We start from the raw sequence: 20,063 nt of genomic DNA, 5'->3' as shown, positions 1-20,063 counted from the left end.
TTGAAGTGGAAGTGGAAATGGAAACTGAATGTGAAACCCATTGTTGCAGTAATCGGAGGCGCCGCCCTTGTGCAGCCAGCAAAACATTTTAGATTGCCTGTCAGTTGGTCTCGTTGCATTCGTGTGTGACCGATGTGATTTTCAATCAGCGGAAAACTATTCCCTGGCCGGAGGAAAACATCATCGATGTTTTGTCGAGAATAGATGTATAGATACACCGCCATACGAATGCAGGCAAAATCGGTAGCCGGATTAGCGTGGCCCCATATTAAGTCGTTTGAGATGCGGCCGATGCCTTAGCTGAGATTAATTTAATGCGCCCGAATGGGTTTATCGTCTTTGTTGTGCCACAACTCCAGTGCCATCTCCTTCTTCATTTAAATACTAAATCGCATTAAGTGCCATCAAGTGGAAAATTCCCAAAAGCAATAAATTCATTCCATCCATTCCCTCGCTCTCACTTTTTGAGTGAAAGCTGCGCGCTCTCGACAATATTTGCATTATCCCGGCGATGGGCGATGGGCGATGGCTGTTTATCCTGAGCCGGCAGAAGGCAGCCGGCTGCCTTGGCTTTCTCTTTGTCTTTCGGGTGTTGAGTTTGGGCCTCAGCCTGGTCCTAGTCCTAGTCCTAGTTCTGATCCTGGTCCTCATCATATTTCCACCGCCTTGGCATATACCATCCCCATCTAGCCAGCCGACGAAAACTACAAAGACAAATATTTAATTGAATTAGTGCAGCAAGCGTTAAGCTGACGCAGACATTGTGCAAGGACACGCCCTGGCCGTAGTCTTAAATTTGAATTTCGAGTTTGATTCATCAACAGGTTCGTTACCGCTCGCAGGCTTAAGATATGCGGCAAATTGGGATTTGCCCCGCCTTCCTGCTTTCCTGCTATCCTGCCGTAAACGTTATCCTTCCTTCCTTTCTTTCTTCATGCCTTTTCTTTGGCTGCTCACTTGGCCAGCCATTCTTATGTTAATTTGTCAATTCCAGAAGGCAGAAGGCCCAGAAGCGCCCAGGACCTGTCTCATTCAGCCACCCACCCAGCCAGCCAGCCATTTTCTACATATTTTGATAATTACGACTCGGCTGTCAATTGACCCGACCCCGCCCAGTTAGTTAGCCCTTTTTTAAGCCTCGGCCCTTTTGAGTCCGTCAATTTGCCGTTTAAAAATAGCCAGCAGCCCACAGGACCCGCCCTGATATCCTGCGCCCGTAAACGGAGACATTTTGCGCGCATTGTTGAGCTCGGGGCTCCAGTTTTCCGCCGGCACCTTTAATTAGCATAATTGGTGACATTGAAGCGGGACGCGGTATGCGCGCCATCAAAGCATTATGAATGTGCTCAAAAGCCAAGCCGCAATGGCACAGAAATATTCGCTGCTAATTAAATGTCGGGCCTAATCAATTATAAACTCAGCCCCTCCCCCCTCCCAAAAAATTCGCTGGCCAGCGAGTGGGAAAAACGGCCAAGCAGATGAGCAGCTGGAAACGGCAAAGGGAAAATGCCCAGGTTAAGGTTTAAATTTTACATTAGACTAATTCAGGACGTAAATTGCCGGGTGTCTGGGCTGCATACCAAAGTCCAAGTGCAAAGTCCCCGCATGCTCGGGTAAGTGAAAATTCAATTTAAATTGATGTCGACTGGCTTGGGCAGGAGTGTATCTGCCATTTAAGTTAAGTACCTTGGCCACATACTCACCCACCAGCTCACCAGCTCACAATCTCACCAGCTCGCATGTGGCGAAGGTAAAATGGCTAACAAGTGGCCGGGCATTTGGGTCCTGTGGCCACAGGACTGCCCATGACTGCGAAATCAGCGTCGGCAGCCGACATCCGACAGCCGCCAAAACAGCAACATTTTTAAAAATTCATAAAAAGGCCATAGTCAGTGGCAGACACCGAGCCACTGAGCCACCTTTGCTGTTCGTTTGGTTGCGGTTGTGCTTTTGCTTTTGCTTTTGCTTTGGCGGGGCACCTTCATTTTTCAAGTGTGTTTCAATTTTGCACTTGCCACCCCACCTGGCAGCACCACCGCCTGTCGGTGGTAATGAAATTACAATTTTTATAGGCCGGCCCATGAAAAATAAATGAGACTTAAGCACATTGCCAGGCACTGACTAAACTGTTTGCCCGGGCTGCTTCCAAGATGGCGCAGCTCGCTACATATTCGTGGGCTATTCAACAAGTCCATACCCATCCCCATCCGCATCGGAATCGGTTTCTGCCCTGCGAGGCCTACGCACGGACATAAATATCCTGGCTCGAATGGGCAGTGGCAATCCCAGTTCGGATCAAACGAAAACTAGAGTCGAAACCTTTTTCCGGGGGCTGGAGGTATGTATCTCTACAGCCCGGTGAGTGGCCCGTGCCCAGGCTGGGTTGAATTTCAATTAACTTAAAAAAGTTTTCAGTTCGCCAAGGAAAATCGTTTTCGGTGGGTTCTGGTCCCTTTTTAACAATTTCCCCGCTTCACTCGAGCGAAATTTATGCTGTGCGCAATTCGTTGCCTACTTTGAGGCGCAAGCAAATCGAGAACTGCGGCCGCATTTAGTTTAGTTAAGTGCATTTGATTTGGCATCTAAATGCCCTTGGGGGCGGGCCAACAGCAGGGTATTGCAATTTATTGAATTATCCTGCGCAGCAAGGAAGTGGGAGAAAGTGGGAGAGCCAGCTGCCAGGGACAATAATCGCATTATGCGGCGAGAGCAGTTCATTACGCACACACAGGCATATTTGGACAACGCAACGGTCAAGTGGGCCGATGACCCCGTCGCATTCACCATCGCATTTGGGGCACAAACAAATTCCTTTCGTGGTCCCGGACACGTCGCAATGTTGGGCGTTTTTAATTAGTTGTGTCGCCCGGCTGTTCCGATTCGAACTCGCACGGCATTTAATTTAATCACGCGCTATGTGCTATATGCTATATGCTATATGCTGTATGCTATACGCTGTATGCTATACGCTGTATGCTGTATGCGTCAAATATTTGAGCAGTGGAAATTGCGTATGCGCCATGTGGGCCGGCAAAGGACTGAGCGACTGAGAGGCTGAGAACTCATTGTCTGACGACCTCGGCTCCTGCGGGAGCTCTCGCCGGCGTTTGGCTGGCTGGCTGGCAAATGTGTTGACGCATTTTACAATACACACTGGGACCAACATGGTGTGTGCGTAATTATGAATTCCATAATCATTTCGTTAATATGCGCAGCACGCAGGATAAATTGCAGCCAAGGCAAGCCGGTTGGCGAAGGGCCTCTGGAGTCGCAGGCGCGCTTATCCTGCGGGGAATTAAAAATAATTTGGGTCGTTTTGGTGTTATGTACCCCATTTCCCAAACCCCCTCCCCATTACCTTTACCCCTTCCAGGACCTTTGCCGTTTGTTGTTTGCCATTTGGCGCCAACGGCTGGCAGGTGTTTGCCTACTTTCGCTGTGCTCCCCCGTGTGTTGATTATGGCTTAATTTTTAGTAATTATATTAACATGATTAAATTTGTTTTGATTTCGCTGTGGGGGTGATAAAAATTAGCGAAAGTGCCCCACCTACCACGGGGCGATCAAATAGAATTAACCGATATTGGGAACACAGTTGAAGCCTAATTACCTCGCGTAATCCAATATTGGCCTGTGAGCACAGCGGTCAGCATTAGTGGAGAAATATTTGGCTTTCGACGCGCATTCCCAATGCCAACATACAATGCAAATGCACTGCTAGAATCGCCCGGGGAAATTATTTTAATAAACCAACGCCATTTTCCACTTCCTCGCGGATATGCAGCATGTGTATATGTGTTCTATACTCCAATGTTGCGAGGGTGTGGGCGTTCGTGCTTTGTTATTAATTAAAAACGCACATGTGAAACTCATTAAATGCGCACAATTCGCAAATTCATTTTTATTTTTATTGACTCGCCCGTTACCCGCGATTATGCCAAGTAGCTCCCGGTGTGCTCCCGCCCATTAAGGAACAGCCAGCGGCCAGTAGACGATGACAGGGAAGGGGGTATGGGTTGAATTAAAAATATCAAAAATAAATCTGAAATTATGCAATTAACAGCGCACGTTCCACAGCCAAATCGCCGAACGCAAAGCAACACGAACGCTGGGAATAAAATAGTCACATCGAACAAAATGGCATTTCAAGTGATTATGCACTAGCAAATGTTCATCAGAAAGCTTTCCTCACTATTATTTTTATATAATTAAAGACTCTGTTAAATACTGTCTTTTATTGGGCGTACTCATGATTCTGTTCAACACATGTGAAATAAGTTGGACACTGGTTTTATTATATGATGATGAGCTTATTATACGCGTTACTCATAGAGTAAAGGGGTATACTATATCATACTATACTATCATACAAAAATAGCCTTTCCGACTATATAAAGTATATATGTATATTCTTGATCAGGGTCAATAGCCGAGTCGATCTAGCCATGTCCGTTTATTTTTTTTTGCCAACTTCTATGAATATGCCATAAAGAAAGCTGACTGTTTGCTGCGTAACGGGTATCTTATAGTCGAGGAACTCTTATATAGCAAACTCTCTGGTTTTAATTTGATTTATTTTAAAACGGAGCCTCATTCATTTGCATGTTGTCATATGAGTGGACTTCTGCAAGCGTGTTTTGCGTCCACATGGCAAACGACAGGGCAATAAGGTAATGGTGCTGGGCGGCAAATGGCTTAACGTGTATTAATTCCTTTGAAACGCAAGGTGGCGTGCCAAAGGATTGGCGGCCCAAAGGGTTGGACTGCTGGCAAGCAGGTGCCAAGGCAACTTCATCGCTCCGCCGGCCAGGTAGTTAGTGGCTTGCATGTGGGCGGTGACAGTGGGCGGCAGTTTCCGTGACAACTAGCAGAAACTACCTGCGATTCGCGATTCGCGAGAGTGAAATGCAGCCGGGGGGAAATTCGCAATATTTTCGAATTACCGGAAAGTATGCAAGCTAAAAAAAAAAGTGGAGTGAAGAAAAGAAATGGGAAAAACGAGTGGAAATGGCCAGGGAATGAGCAGGGAATCGCTGCTGCCGAGTATCATAAGTTGGCTGAACTTTGCGCAAGTCGATGACTTGTGCTCTGTAATTGCGACCAGTGGGTCCTTGCAGGACTTTTCAGCCAACAGCTTCTCGCAGTTGTCGTTGTCATATTGGCGCATTGCTTTGTGCTGCTGCGCTTTTGTGTGCGCTGCCTTTGCCTTTGATGCACTAAACCAAAAATATCGTGATATATACTATTTACTCCAGGAATTAGCCAGACATGAGCTGCGTATCTTATAGAACTAATCCCCATGCGTTTTCGAAAACTGCACATAGTTTGCATACCAACTGTTTCCTAATGCAGTTCTTTGGGTGTAGGATCCACTTTGGTTCCACAATCGATCACTAGATACCATCCGATTTCTCTCGGTGTGCTTCGCTGCAGTTCGTTATAGCATACGCAACTCATAAATAACGCGAGGGTCGCGAAAGGGCGCGTCGTTGCATTTGCGAGGGGTTTTGGCCACTTCGAGGCAAGCCAAGCCACGTACTTGCACTTTTGCCACTTTTCTACTTACTTGCCGGAGTCGGTGTCGGTGTGTATGCGATCGAGTGTGTGTGTGTGCGAGTGTATGTGTGTGTGCGTGTGCGAGTGTGTGTGGCACTTCAACTCTAATATAAAGTTTGCACTCGAAATGTGCTGCCAGCACTTTTTGGTATTACGCAAAGTTTTCGCTACCTCCCGCGGGGCAGCTGCGTGAGAGGTGGGCCAATGGGATGTGGCACGGATACGGAGCACAGAGCACAGAGTACGGAACACGGGTTACGGCTTACGGACTACGGACTACGTGCGACTGCGGGTTGCGGGGGGGTTACGGGATGCCAGCTAGCTGATTCCGACGGAGAGCGAGAAAAAATTAAATTGCTCGCAATTTGCACAGTTCAATGCGCTTTAGCTAAGAGAATTCTCGCACAGATTTTCATAACTTAGAGATGTGCAGTCAATGTCTTTGAAATTCCATGGAAAGTTGTGGCAGGCGACGCTTGTCATGTGAGTGGGTGGCTGCAGGGGCAGGTGTATAGCTGGTGTACAGGTGTATAGGTGGTGTACAGGTGTATAGATGTATAGCTGGTGTACAGGTGAACTCCTGCGCTGGAGCACAAGGACACCTGTGCAGAGTTGTAAACTAACGCAATGACAAACGCAATCACAATAAGAAATTTCACAGTTAGTTAAGTTTGCCTTGTTGAGGCTTTTGTTTCGTTTTTCCCATTCTCACCTGGAAATTTATGCTCGAATCTAGTATAATATATATACTTTGTGGTGTGTGGGGCGTGGCACCATTGTGCGCTCCACAAATGTGCATAAATAAATCCAAAATCCGCAATTTCTCCACCGCCTCACGCAATTACAAAAGCATTTTCGGCTGCCTTCAAATCCTGAGAAATTATCATTAAGACGAGCAGAAGACCTCCTTCGCTCCCCCAAAAAAAGGGACACTAAATTGCGAGCGATGCGAAAAAGTTAATAAAAAAAAGTTCAATAAAATCGAAAAGGGTGCTGATTTCGATGCCATGGGAACCTGGGGGAAAGGGCCGAGCGACCCTCATCATAGTTCATTAAATGCGTAAGGGAATAAAATAAAAAAGCGAAATTCTCCAAAAATATATTCCATAAAACTCGTCCCTTGCCCGCCCATTGCGGGTGAAACGGTGGGCGTGGCTCGGCCCACACGCACATAAAAGTATTTATATTGCCGCTGTCTGTTGTATTGCATTAAACCGAAAGCAAAAGCAAAAGCAGGAACAGAAGCAAAAGCAAAAGCAAAAGCAGAAACAGAAGCAGAAGCAGAAGCAAAAGCAGAAGCAGAAGCAAATGCGAAAAGCGGGCCGAGAAGCGAGCATAAATAAATTTTGTTTTATGCGTCAATAATGATGAAGTTATTACGACTCTATTAGAAGGCAGCCGAACTTCCAGGACACATCCTTGCCCTGCCTCCCGCCCCGAAATGGCTGCATTAAAAAAGTTTACAAAAAGTCAGGGCCACAGGGCGCAGGACACGCTCACCTCTGGAATTTTCCTGATATATATATACGTATACGTATGCCATACATACTTGTGTATTAACCGCAACCTCGGCGCCCCCTTTTTTCAGCGCCCTTTGTCCAACCCACTTAAGCGACGCCGAAACTTTTTTATTAAACCGTGCAGTCCGGCTAATAGATGAAATGAGATGAGTTGAGCAGGGGAAGAGGTCCGGATTGGGATACGGATAGCTAGGGACTGGGTATCCATATCCAAAATGGCCGCTCGGCTGCGCTTAATAAAATTTATGATTTCGACGCACGGCTTTGACAGTTCAAATTAAAATGGGTGCGGCTCTCGAGCGGCGGGAGAATCCGGGCAGCCAGGTGGGGACATGGGCATGGTTCTAAGGATGAGGATGAGGATGAGGATGAGCTGGAGGCCACTTGATGGCCACAAGAAAGTGGAAAGCCAAAAGTTAAATACAAAGTTGGAGCGCACAAATTGATAATGCCGCACCCCTCAGCTCCTTGACTCCTCGTCCTAACTCTGAGATACATAATGCAAAAACTGACATGGCAGCCGCACAATATGAAAGATTATGGCATGCAGCGCAACTGGCGCGGAACGAACTGCCGGGCAGGGAAGTGGATTACGGTGGGAAGTGGGTGGTGGGAGTGGGAAGTGGGTTCGGTTCGCCTTAAATCCCGATCCGGAAACGGCCAAGACGAGGACGACTTGGGGCGGAAGCGCCGCTGCCATCAAATCATTTTGCAAGCGGAAAATGGCGCTTGACAACGTACTTCAGCCCCTCGACGAGTCATTGTTGTTTGCCATCGGGGCATGGCCAGAATTTGCGGCGCTCTATAAAAAATTGCAAACATTTCCAGGCAAATCAGAGGAAAAACTCCACTCGCAAAGTTGCGACACTCGAATTACCTTGCAATGCATTTGCAGGGGATTTTCTAAGCAATCTAAAGAAGTTATTTTTGTTGTATTGATAGTTTCAGATTCAAATGCTACCGTGTTTAGAACTGAAAATGTTTTATGCGTAAATGGTAAACTAATAATCAAGATAAATCCTAATAATAAAGCTGAAAATACTGGCTTCACGGTCAGAGACGGGCAAATACCTTAAACATTTTCCGAATTATTTGCCCGAAATGAGATAATTTTCCAGGATATTTGCAGCCCGCAAATGGTGAGCATCAAATCGTAGCGTGGCGCAGTGGAAACTTTGAAAAATGACTTGGCCAAGATGGCCAAGAGATGGGTGGAGCTGGGTGAGATGGCCAAGTACATAATCAGCAGGGACATCGACATGACTGGCCGTCCGGGCGGAACTCGCCTCTGGCCAGCGGGCCACGTTTCGTTGCGCTTAGTTATTTTATAAAAATTTCTGGTCTTCATTCTTTTTTCGTCTTTTTTTTGTTTTTTTTTTTTGTTTTGTGCCCGATGGTCTCCTCTTGTTGGCTCTTCCATTCAGCACGTTCCTCTGTTTGACTTTCATAAACTTTTAACGACTTTTGCCTTTGCCGCCGCCAAGGCTTACATGTGGCAGCAGCCAGCGAAGTCGGAGTCGAGCTGAGAAAAATTGTTGGGAAACTTTCCACTTATACCTATTTGTTTGCAAGTAATTTTGCCGCTCCTCCATCGCCAGCATGGCCACCATATCATGGCCACCATGGTCATCATTGGCCAGCAGCCCAGCACGCCTCATTTGCCGCCTTGCAGCCGCTCGATTGATCGACTTGAGGTGAGTTGCAACCAGTGCAACCAGTGCATCCTGTGTAGTCCCGGTGCTAAATGCCTGGCTAATCTGCAGCTGTTACTCGGATCGAGTCCGTATGCAACTCAGGCACGCCGGCAATCCCAGCCGGGCATTCAAATTAAATCCGACACAGATTCCGAGCAGACGACATAAGAGGATGCTGGAGGAAAAGCCTCTGTGGTTGCACATACATCATGCATTTATTTGCTTTCCCCAGCTTGCAACAGCCTTCTCAATCTCCACACTTGGGTTTATTTCGGTCTTGTTTCTGTGGCAGTCATATCCACTCGAAGTACACTGCAAAATGCAAAATATCTAAGTAGAGTAGTAGAGTAGAGCACGAAATTATAACTCGTTTAGCTGTGTTTTCCCAACGAAGGGTAATGTGTTTCAGGAGGCTTCAACACATGTGAATCTTATCTTATGTTTTGAAGGATTTAACCATATTTACATCAGTTATATTTTACAATTAGCTGTAACACCTTGACCCATTGGCTGTGTTTCCAGGGAAACGCCAGGATTTAGGCTACACTTTGGAAATAGAAGCTATTGTTGTATCCTGCCCTCCATCTGCGGTGGGGCAGTGGATCTGTAGCTCACCCAATGACCTCAATCCGTTCGAGCCTCGAATGTGTGACAACACGGAGCGCAGTGGTGGTGCCTGCAATTAGTCAGTGCCGGCGGCACATTGCCTATCCAATCCAACCCAATCCAACCCAATCCAATGGCAATCCTCGGGAATCCCGCTCCATGCCCATTCCGCTTGGTTGACCGTTGGCCAGTGGCCACAAATTAAATCATATAAATGCACAATTATTTAATGTCAGGGCGGAAGAATCGGGAACGCAACAATAAATTAACATTTGTTGTCGACCCGGCCGGAGCTGCGGCCAAGTAACAGTTTCATTGAAAATACGCGTAAAATAAATGTAAATTAAAATACATAATTTATGTGTTTTTTGCAATTATTTACAAACCGACACATTAAAATGGGCAGCGAGATAATGCAAATGGTATGTGGGTTCGGCTTCGGGTGCGGGTTCGGGTGCGGTGGCCCACAGGGGAAGGTCATTCGGTGGGTGGTGATTACAGAGGGGCAGGGGCAGCAGTCAATTGCTCATTTGGTTTTGGCAGCACGCAGCTGCTGGCCGCAACAATGAACTCCCCGCGGACCAATGAATGCGTAATGGCCACGCGGAAGTGTGCGTGTGCGTGTGTCTGTGTGTGTGTGCGGGTTTTTGGCCCGCTCGCTAATTGTGCGTGTGTGTGTGCTTTGGGCCAGAAGCGCCTTATCGAGCGTCCGCCGAGCGAGTGTCAGGTCTCAACTGAAAGTAGCTTATCGTATATGCCCCAGCTGACCCCTTTGGCGCTTCGCCGCTGATAATTATATAAATTAAATGGCAGCCCGACCCTTCTGGAATTACAAACATGGCCAAATGGCCACCCAGCCAGCCAGCCACCCAGCCACCCAGCCAGCCGGTAACCTGGTAGGTACATAAGTCGAGGTAACTCAATCGAAATGTCAAAGTCGCATGGGCTGGCTGCACAAAGCAAGTGGCAAGTGGCAAGTGCATAAATAAATTCCACTTTAAGCGCCAGGTGAAATAACAGCAATAAGGCAATCTGTGACAAACACTCGCGGTGGTTTTAGCAATTGAGCGATATGGTGGTGCAACATTGCAACGCGGTGCAATGCCACACCCATACCCATACCCATTCCCAATCGCAGTAGCAAGTAACTGTAACTCGAGCTTAGCAGCTCATGAATATCGTGCTCATGCAAACGGGTAACGAGCTGTCAGAGATTAAGTTGCAAGCGTTATTTTTTATTATATTTAGCGGACGGGGTGCGGGGGGGACTGGCAACTGGGCGCGCAGATAAGGGGCAAAACACAGCGAGGGCAACAGGAAAAGGAGAAATGCAAGAAAAAGCAACATTTTGCATATGGTTAAGGGGTCGCCTGCTGCTGCTGCTGCTTTGGTCAGGGCATTCGCGAGGGGGAGGGCATTTGGGGGGGGGGTGTTGCCAACGAGCCAAGGCAAAAATCGTTTTGACCAGCTCAGTGGCACAAACAAACAAGGCGGCGTGCAAAAAAGGACCCTCTTTCGGAACAGAGGCGGAAGGCAGATGAGAAAGCGCAGCAAGCCGAAACGAACGCTTTTTGCCGCAGCGCCGATCGGCGGGGGATTGGGATGCAGCTGGGCGGGTCAGCGCTATCCACCCACCGCCCACTGCCACCACCCACTGCCACCACCCACTCAACCCTGAGGACACAGTTGCAAGCGAATTTATGCGCTTTGTTAAACAGCAACAGCGGCAGCAGCAGCAGCAGCAGCGGCGGCAAAAGAAAAAATATGGCAAAACGAGAAACAAGCAATTCCCGCGTTGCCTTCGATGGCCAAAGGGGGCGTGGCACTGGCAGTGGCAGTGGGGAGGAGATAGAGAGGTATAGGTCTGCATAAATAACACTCCACTCCCCCCTTGGATTGCTATATACTATACAAATGAAAATCGTGTTTGCTTTGGGTGTAAAGTGGCATGTGTAGTGGTGGTGGACGGACGATGCGATGCGATGCGATGCAGAAAGCAGGCAACATTTTTGCTTCGCTGCTGCTCCTTGTGATTTACAACAAAACAAATATGCTGGCAGGACCAGAAGAAGGAGCAGGAGAAGGAGCAGGAGCAGGAGGAGGAGCAGGAGCAGGAGCAGGAGCAGGAGCAGGAGCAGGAGCTAGAGGTGGAGCCAGAGATTACCCTCACCTTGGCACTCGGCCCTCTCGCTTTTGGTGACTGACTGACTGATTTACAAGGCTGCAAGTTGAGATTGCATGGCGCTGGGTAAATAAAATAAACGCCCGAGGGCGTAGATGGTACATGGTAGATGGCCAAAAGGGGGTCAGTGGATTCGCATTTCGCATTTCGCATTTCGTGTCTTGGGCTGCCTCGAAATGCAATTCCCGTTTTCGCATTTCGCGAAATAATTAAAAGTTAAGGAAAACGACTCGCCGGCGGGCCATCAGATGCAGGTTGCCAGTTGCCAGAGTTGCGAGTAAGTAAGGGACGACAACGCGGCATCATCTGCTGGTTAATCAGGAGCAGCAGCATCTTGGGTCAACTAAGTTGCTGCGGGGCGGGCAGTTGCATTTTAAAGCTCAGCTCAGCTGCGGGTGTCAAGGCTGCAGCTGCAAGAGAAATGCCCCAAAGCCCGGAAGTTGCATGCTCTCGATAACTTTGGCCGTTCCGCCCTTTGTTTGCCCACATGCACCGACATGGGGCACCTACATGGGCACCAACATGGGTGGAGATCGGTGAATTTATCAACGGAAATCATAAATAAAAGCCAGCCGCATATTTCATGTGGCTCCGCAAAATAAAAAGTAAATAAAAAGTCGAAAAAAGACACGGCACACAGCCCGCACATGCGACATATTCTTTTATCTCTTTTAATTTACAATCACGCTCATTGCGAGTTTTAATTGTTGCATAAACGAAGCAGACGGTGGCAGGACAACAGACAGGATAAGGCCAGGACACGGCTTTCGCTGCCACTTTATGTCCGCCGTTTTCGTAACCAGACTTCGTCTGCTGGCCGCTTTCTTTGATTATCAACTGCAATCAGCTTGGTGGCGGCACAAAAAGGATGTGGCAGAAGTGGCAGAAGTGGCAGGATGCGGAGGTGCCACTGCGGATGCGTCGGCACAGAACCGAATAATGTGTGAGAAATGTGACGGCATTACTTTTCAAATTAATTTCACCTTGTCTCTTATATCACGCTGCACTGCCTTAAATGTTTGCTTTTCGCTCGGCAGTTTTCCAATATTATACTTTCATAAAGTCCCTTTTAATATGCACTAAATGTGGCGTTAAAATCCCAACATAAAAGTTACTTTCACTCAGGCAATTAAGCAACACAAGTGCAAGTTTCAAACCATTTAAGGCTATGTTGCCGGAAATTAAATTTTGCTAAAATACGCTTTTAATCCAGCTGCTCGCAAACAATGCCAGCTAACTTTCGAAACATTTTACACACATTTGCAGCAATTTCACAAATGTTATTCACAGTTGCAGCAGCACAAAAAACAACACAATAATAACGACTTATTCTGGGAGGAATGGGAATCGACTCAGATATGGGCCATAAGACGTATGCCCACAAAATTGAGTTTTTCTTCTCGAGAATATTGTTATATGTGATATGTTTGTGCTGTGGCCATTGGCCATTCGGAAAAGTAAAGAAGATTATTGGCTCAGCAGCGCAGAGCGCTGAAATTAAGTGGAACGGGAAATGCAGCTCTGACATCAGCAGCCATTTCTCATAAGCGGAAATCGGAGAGGAGGTAAAAAAGGGGCTACGGGCTTCGGGGGAATTCCAAGGATTCGAAAGGATCCAAAGGAAACGATATGGAGGGGGGTCAGCTTCTTCTTGGCATGAAATTTATGTTTTCCTGCCATAAGTGGCACGGCGTGGCGAAACGGAGCCAGCTCGGAAAGGGGGGCGTTGCCCGAATTTGTGGATGTGGTCAATGTGCTTGACAAATTGGTTATTGTTATGGTTTTTGCGGGTCCCCGTCCCCATTTGGGGCCTGGCCACCACGACAGAAGGACACTGCTGGATTCCCAAGTCCATAATGCCGGGCGCTAAATATGTCTGCTCATTATTTTTTCGGCTACGTGTGGGCGAAGTGCCTGCGGGCACTTGACAAAAAAAGGAAATGTCGCGCAAATGCGGCCTCGTTAATTGTTTTGATTAATGAACGCTCGCAGGACCTCACGTTTTTCAGTGGGTGGCAAGCTGAAAGTGGGTTGCTGAAAGCGGAAAGCCCGAGATTCGAGTGGGATTACGCCGATGGGCAACTTCACTCCGCTCTCACCCTGCCACATTTGCAGTTGCATGTGCGCCGCCACATTCTCGACTCTCGACCCCTTTGGCGACCTGAATCGTTTGGGCTCAAAGCGCAGGTCGTTGGTTTATTCGGCCCGCTGTTTATTCGATTTTGTCGTGCACTGAATTCCCTTAATTTGCACTTCTTTCCTGCCTGCCACCCAACACCCAACCGAATCCAAACCAGGCATAGCCACGCCCAACTGCTCAGCCTGCTGCTTTATTTACTTTCCTGATTTTTCAATTAATTTAATGCAGCAGTTTGGCGCTTGTTGCATTCGCTTTGGTTGCGTGCCTCAGCTGCCTTTGCTGCGGCATGCACGCACTCACTGCGGCTGTAATTAGAAAATTGTGGCACTTTGTTAGCCGTGGTCCACATTCTATTGGAGGGCCAAGTGTGCAATTTGCGCAACTTTTAAATTAAGCCATTTGCCAGGAAATCCGGCAAGTTAAAGGCCTAAGCAAGATTCTGGAAATTCTAGAAAACTGCACTGAACATCGTGCTCTTTAAAGGGTGTTGCAAAAGTGATTTGCTGTTAGTATAGCCTGTAATATCTAAACAACGTTTTTAATCTATCCCACTTGGCATTTTCTGAGATTTCCCAGACTTTGCCCTGGCATCAATCACTTGGCCGAGACAAAATCCAGGAAAATTAAAGTGAGCAACGGCAATGAGATAGAATTAAGTATTAAAACGTAAGCCCAGCACGGGAATCTCTGGAAGCACAGACCATGGAGCATGGAGCACGGAGAAGTTAATGCCACTTCAGCTGGCAGCTGCCTGACAACGTCCAGATACCACGATGGTGACGGCGACGACGTTGCATGCATGCCATGTGCCGGACTTGCAGGTTCTCGCTGTGTGACAACAAGGGCTTGACAGCCGGGCAGTTGGACACACAGTCGCCCGGAGTCTCTCCGGCTGACCCGGACTCGTACACGGATCCGGTCGAGGAGCAGCAAGGAGCAGCAGGAGCAGCAAGGAGCAACGGGAGCAGCTGAAAGCCAGCTAAGTAAGCGCCCCTCGCTGGCTGTGCACTAATTGCGGCCGCTGGGCAGCATGTTAAAATGAAATGGATTTCCATCAACAATTGGCCAGCGAAGTGGGCTCACCAGGGCAAACAATGGCCACTGCGATCTTTGCTGCAAATGGGTTAGGCATTTTAACTTATGATGGATTATGGCTTCAGCCGTGTGTGCAAAGCTGGCGCCGCAGTTGGAGTTCTTTCACCAGCTCCTGCCTGGGTCCTGCCTGTGTCCTGCCTGGGTCCTGGCAGCGTTATGGCAACGCTGAAAGCCGGCCACAATGTCCCGCATAATAATGCGATTGGCGAGAAGTAGACCATGACTGGAGCACGGCCCGATGATGCAGTGGGTCGCATGCAGCATGCAGCTACCCACAGCCACACTGCCACACAGCCACTGGTCGAGATGCTTGCTGCTCCCTCTCATACTCTCACACTTTGCTGCCGGAAGGCGAACACATGCTGCCACAGGAGGGAAGCGACCAGACCGAAGGACCTCGCTTCAATGTGTGGATGCATGGGTGGCAGTGGGGGGCAGTGGATGGCAGCGGGGGCAGTGGATGGCAGTGGGTGGCTGAGTGGATGAGTGGGCGGTGGGCAACAAGTGAGCGAGTAAGTGAGTGCGCTCCTCTCGGCAAGGACAAACCAAAGTCAAATGCCTGGCCACAAAAATTGAAAAACGGTGTGGGAAATGTTGACATGGGAGACATGAGAGAAACCAAACTGAAAGAAAATTATGTAGATTACGTTATTGTACATGGGAAATCCTTGTAGAACACACCAGCGCACACATACATTTATATATATATATAGGGATATATATGTGGCCAGTGAGCAACAGCGTGCAATAGAATCGAACAATTGGCAACTGGAGGAGGCAACTTGGACTCGGTGGATTCCCGCATGGGGAATGGGAGGGGTGACTCTCCAAGCAACTGTTCGATGTAGCAGTCCAAAACGACAACTTCGTTGACGCTTTCTCCACGGGAATTGCCCTCAGAAAGAGACATATAAAACGCGCTTATTAGGTGCAACGATGCGACTGCATATTACCTATTAAATCGTAATGAACCACATTAAAGTATATGTAATATAAAGGCATTTTGAGATATTTTAAGCAGGATTACTGAGCAGCCATACAATTGGGAATCCATTCAATCTATAGTCTCTGCTATCGACTTCATTTGCATGCCATGCACAATACATGTGCACGAATACAATATACCCTCGGAAGCAGCCAGTAGCGGGTATGAAAGGAAACAGTGAACGGAGTTGTAAGCGGGGTAAACATATAAAATCGGACAGGGATTCCAGATGGACGATAGGCGAGGCGGTCCGAAAGGCTTGTCCTGCCAGGACTCGCAGTGGCTGCCTCAATTGTGGACATGCCACAGAGCTCACAAGGATGCTTACATGTAAAATCACTGAAAAATTCCGCAGCAACAGCACCGAACAGCACAGTACTGAACTGAACAGAAAACGGATGGGAAAGCCAAACGAATGAATGAACAGGGAAAACACAATTTAGCAGAAACAAACAAACAAACAAGCAAAATTCAGCGGGCACCAAAGGCGATGCCAGTGGCAGTGGCAGCGGTAGCCGGTTTCCCTCAGCTTTTTTGTTGTACTCTTACTTTTATTTTCCATTTTTTTTACTTTTTTCATTGAGCAGACATTAAGAAAAAATAACAAAAAGTCAACAGCAAGCATTCTGCGCTGCATAATAGCAGCAACAGCATTGGCGTCAGTGGCAAGGATACTCTACGCCAACAAAAGAAACCAACAAATCCATGCAAATCGGATTTTCTGATTTGGTTGCCTGCCCCCCCTCACACCCACCCACACCCACTCACAACCACCCACAACCATCCTTTCCTTTTTTGGTGTCCCTGGCGCCGAACAAACTTGCTATTTGTTGTACTGCCACTGCTGCCTCGTTTTTTACAATTCTTTTTGCTGCATTTGACTTTAGTTTCAGTTGCCCCTCAGCTGCTATTTGCTTTGGCATTCAGCTCTGGCAACAATTGCAGCCAAGGCACAGCTCGTTAGCGCTTCAGCTTCTGATTCAGCTCCTCCTGGTGGTGATGCTGCTGCTCCTGCTGGTCCTGCTGCTCCTGGAGGTCCTTCTGCCGCCGATGGAGCTACTACTACTGCTGCTGCTGGCCAGTCATTCTCTGGGGTCGCATTAGCTGCACATCAATACGTATGGGGCCTGGCTGCTTGGGTGTTGTTAGGCGTATTTATAAATGATATTACGTATACGTAGCAATGTAGCGATGTCCCAATTTGGGCAGCAAACAAAGAGCTGGACCGCTGGATTCACGACGACTGCTCCCCGGGAACAGCAACAATGTTATGAATAAGAAGGGCTGGCAACAAAGAAGTCCATTCAGGCAAGGAATCGAATGACTATTCAGAGATGGCTTATTTTCCCCCTTCATTAACGAACATTGAGCAGACGAGCATTGCTCTCAATTCAAAGGACGTTGCGATAGTGTCCTCAAAGCAAGGAATACCTATTTTGGGCATGTACTTCGTTGTCAAGCTTATTAATTACCTACGCTAACGTGGCCAACTCGGTTTAGTTGTCAGTTCGATGTTGCCAAATTCAGTTACTGAGATTGATCTGGAAAATGGAATCAGTTTCAGCAGCTTCCGATGGCGCAGTTCGATGCTGGGATGAAAAGAGGTGATGACAGGCGGCACTCAGATAGCGGACAGCTTCCTGGTTGGCTTAGACGTGAAGGCTGCTGTCACAAAGTCCTGACGGCATCCTGCGCAGGGGCCACGCCCCTGCTTCCCCCTCCACCACCCCACTGCATTATGAATTAAAAACGCTGCCAAGTTGCGGCATATAAATGGCCATGTCAACGGCGCTGTGGCAGCCTATTAAGTGCTTTTCGCCTTCATTGTTTTCAGCCAGCTCGCCTTTTCTTTTCCACTTTTTTTTCCCAGGTTTTTTTTCGCTCTTTTTTTTGAGTGGCACTTGTTACACGCACAGCCCGTCTGGCTGGCGAGTGGGTGGTTCTGGGTGGTGGGTGGTTCTGGGTTAGCCGTCTGTTGCAAAATGGATTTAGCACTTTTTATGGCAGCCTTTTGTTTTGCTACTCGCTTTTATTGCGCTGTTTTGTTCGTGGATGCGGCGCGCCTAAAAGCATGCAAATGCCTATCGCTAAACGCATTACAGGCGTCTTAGGCCCCGCTTAGCATGGCGGCAAACTGGAAAGCTGGCAAACTGGCAAGCGAATTAAGCTTTTAAAAATTTAAGTTAATTTGCAAAGGTTGGCTGCGCTCAAACGCAGAACTGGAATCACCAGAATTTCCCCCAAGCAGCCGCATCCGGCGCTGGCACTTGAGGAACAAACGTGGCAAGCCCGTTTGGCAACGACGCCATCATCATCGCGGGCTTAATTACAGCCAACCCCGCTTTGTCTCGACCAAGAGACCAAGGCGACCCAGGCAGCCAATGCAGCCCAGGCAGCCAAGGAGACCAAGGAGCAGGAGAAGAAGCATACGTGACCCACTTCCGGTGGCACAAAGGGGATACGGATACGGATAAGGATAGCGAGCAGACTGTGCAAAAGCGAAAGGCAGGTGTGAAGGCTGCTTGAGTGAGAGTTGTCATGACATTTGTTTTTTTCCCGCCTCGCCTTCATTATGCAGCTGCGAGTGTAGGAACCCGAATGGAGGCACACAAGTTGGCCTTATTTCGCCTGCTTTTAAATCTTGGCTTATTTTTAGCATAATAAATATCGTATGCAAATATGTAGGCGACGGTGTGTGTGAGTGTGTCTTTGTTGCAGCAGCAGCAGCAGCAGTGCAATGCGTCTGTGATATTTCAAAGTGTGCCTGTGTGTGCTGCACGTTGCACGCTGCAGGTTGCACCTTTGCCCATACCCATCCTGCAACTGCTGCTGCTGCTGTTGCCGCTTGTCGCATTCAACTAGCCCGGTCGAGGCGAGGCGAGGAGAGGCTCCGGGGCAAGAACGTACGATAAATACAAGCAGCGTCGAGTGGCGTTCGTGTTGTTGCCATAATGCATTAGAAGCGGTAAAGGACTTTATGTAAACATGTCGCACACACGCAGCAGCAGCAGCAGCAGCAGGCCTACGGATCCGCATCTGCATGTGTTTGGATACAGGAGGTGGAGGATAGAAGGAGGCCTCGGCACCGGGACAACAAGTAGCTCATAACGTGAAAACAGCAGCCAAACGACAACAGGAAGTAGAACGGGCACGACTGCGGCAACGAGAATGGCATTGAGAACAGCACCCAGAACCAGAACTGGGAACACAACCACACAGTGCACTGGAAAATAAACTAAAAAGTTGCATTAAATGAATCCGAACCAAAATCAAAAGATACAAGTTCTAGTTAATCAGAGGTTTATCAAAAGATACAAGTTCTAGTTAATCAGAGGTGTATCAGGCTATCTCTCGCTGATAAACTGCAAGATTCGCATGTATATACTTTAAGCACTACGGCACTCCTATCTTTCCTCATCTTTCGTGCTGAAGTATAAGGGATGCTTTTCACTCCTTCGTTTCTCTCAGTGCACCGAAGTGCAGGAACCGGCTAAACGACAGCCCCAGCAGGCAGGAGACTCGTGTACGGGGCCGAAAACAATGCCCGGAAATGAGGTGCACACACGCACATGGGCGCATTCATACGTACGTGTGGAAGATTCGGTGACTTGTTTTGGGTTTTTGTCCTGGCCCCTCTCCCCTGCCCCCCTCTTATTCACTTTCGATTTGGGCCAGGAGGAGAAGCAGCAGCAGGCGGGGGGGTAAGACATTTTGGGTCGCCAGCTCTTTGCGGTAATTTCATGCCATTTGCACCTTGCCATTTCCCCCGGTTGAAATTTGTTCTCTTTATTATTATTTCCACGCTGCTGCAAATTATATATATTTATTTTCAGGGCTATTTCGCAAATGCAGCGATACTAACACTAATGCCAGGCGGCACTTGTGCTTTGATCCCGGCCAGCCGGTTTTTCATTAGCCGGCTAAACTTTTCAATTTGCCCCACAGAAGGCACACACTTTGAACTCTCCTCGGACTTGGAATAGGTAAGCCAAGGATATAGTATATGGATGTATATGCTGTGATGCTGTGATGTGTGTAGAACATATCGCCTGAGCTGCTGATGGACACACAATGCTGCTGGGACGCATGTGTGTGATTCGGATCGCATTTAAAATACCGTTATGTCTGTCTGTCAAATTTCCCATTTAAAGTTTTTCCTGGAGCTGCCAGCAGAGCTTGTGTAACCATTGCTACTCCAATCTGGCACTCGAGTGGATGTGAATGTGGATGTAGATGTGGGAGGCTGGGAGGCGGTACGAAAACTTTTCCATTTTCATTTCCATTCC

Source organism: Drosophila teissieri, chromosome 3R (genome assembly GCF_016746235.2).
Source record: "Drosophila teissieri strain GT53w chromosome 3R, Prin_Dtei_1.1, whole genome shotgun sequence".
NCBI classification, from domain to species: Eukaryota; Metazoa; Arthropoda; class Insecta; order Diptera; family Drosophilidae; genus Drosophila; species Drosophila teissieri.
Note: the sequence above shows the minus strand (reverse complement) of the source record.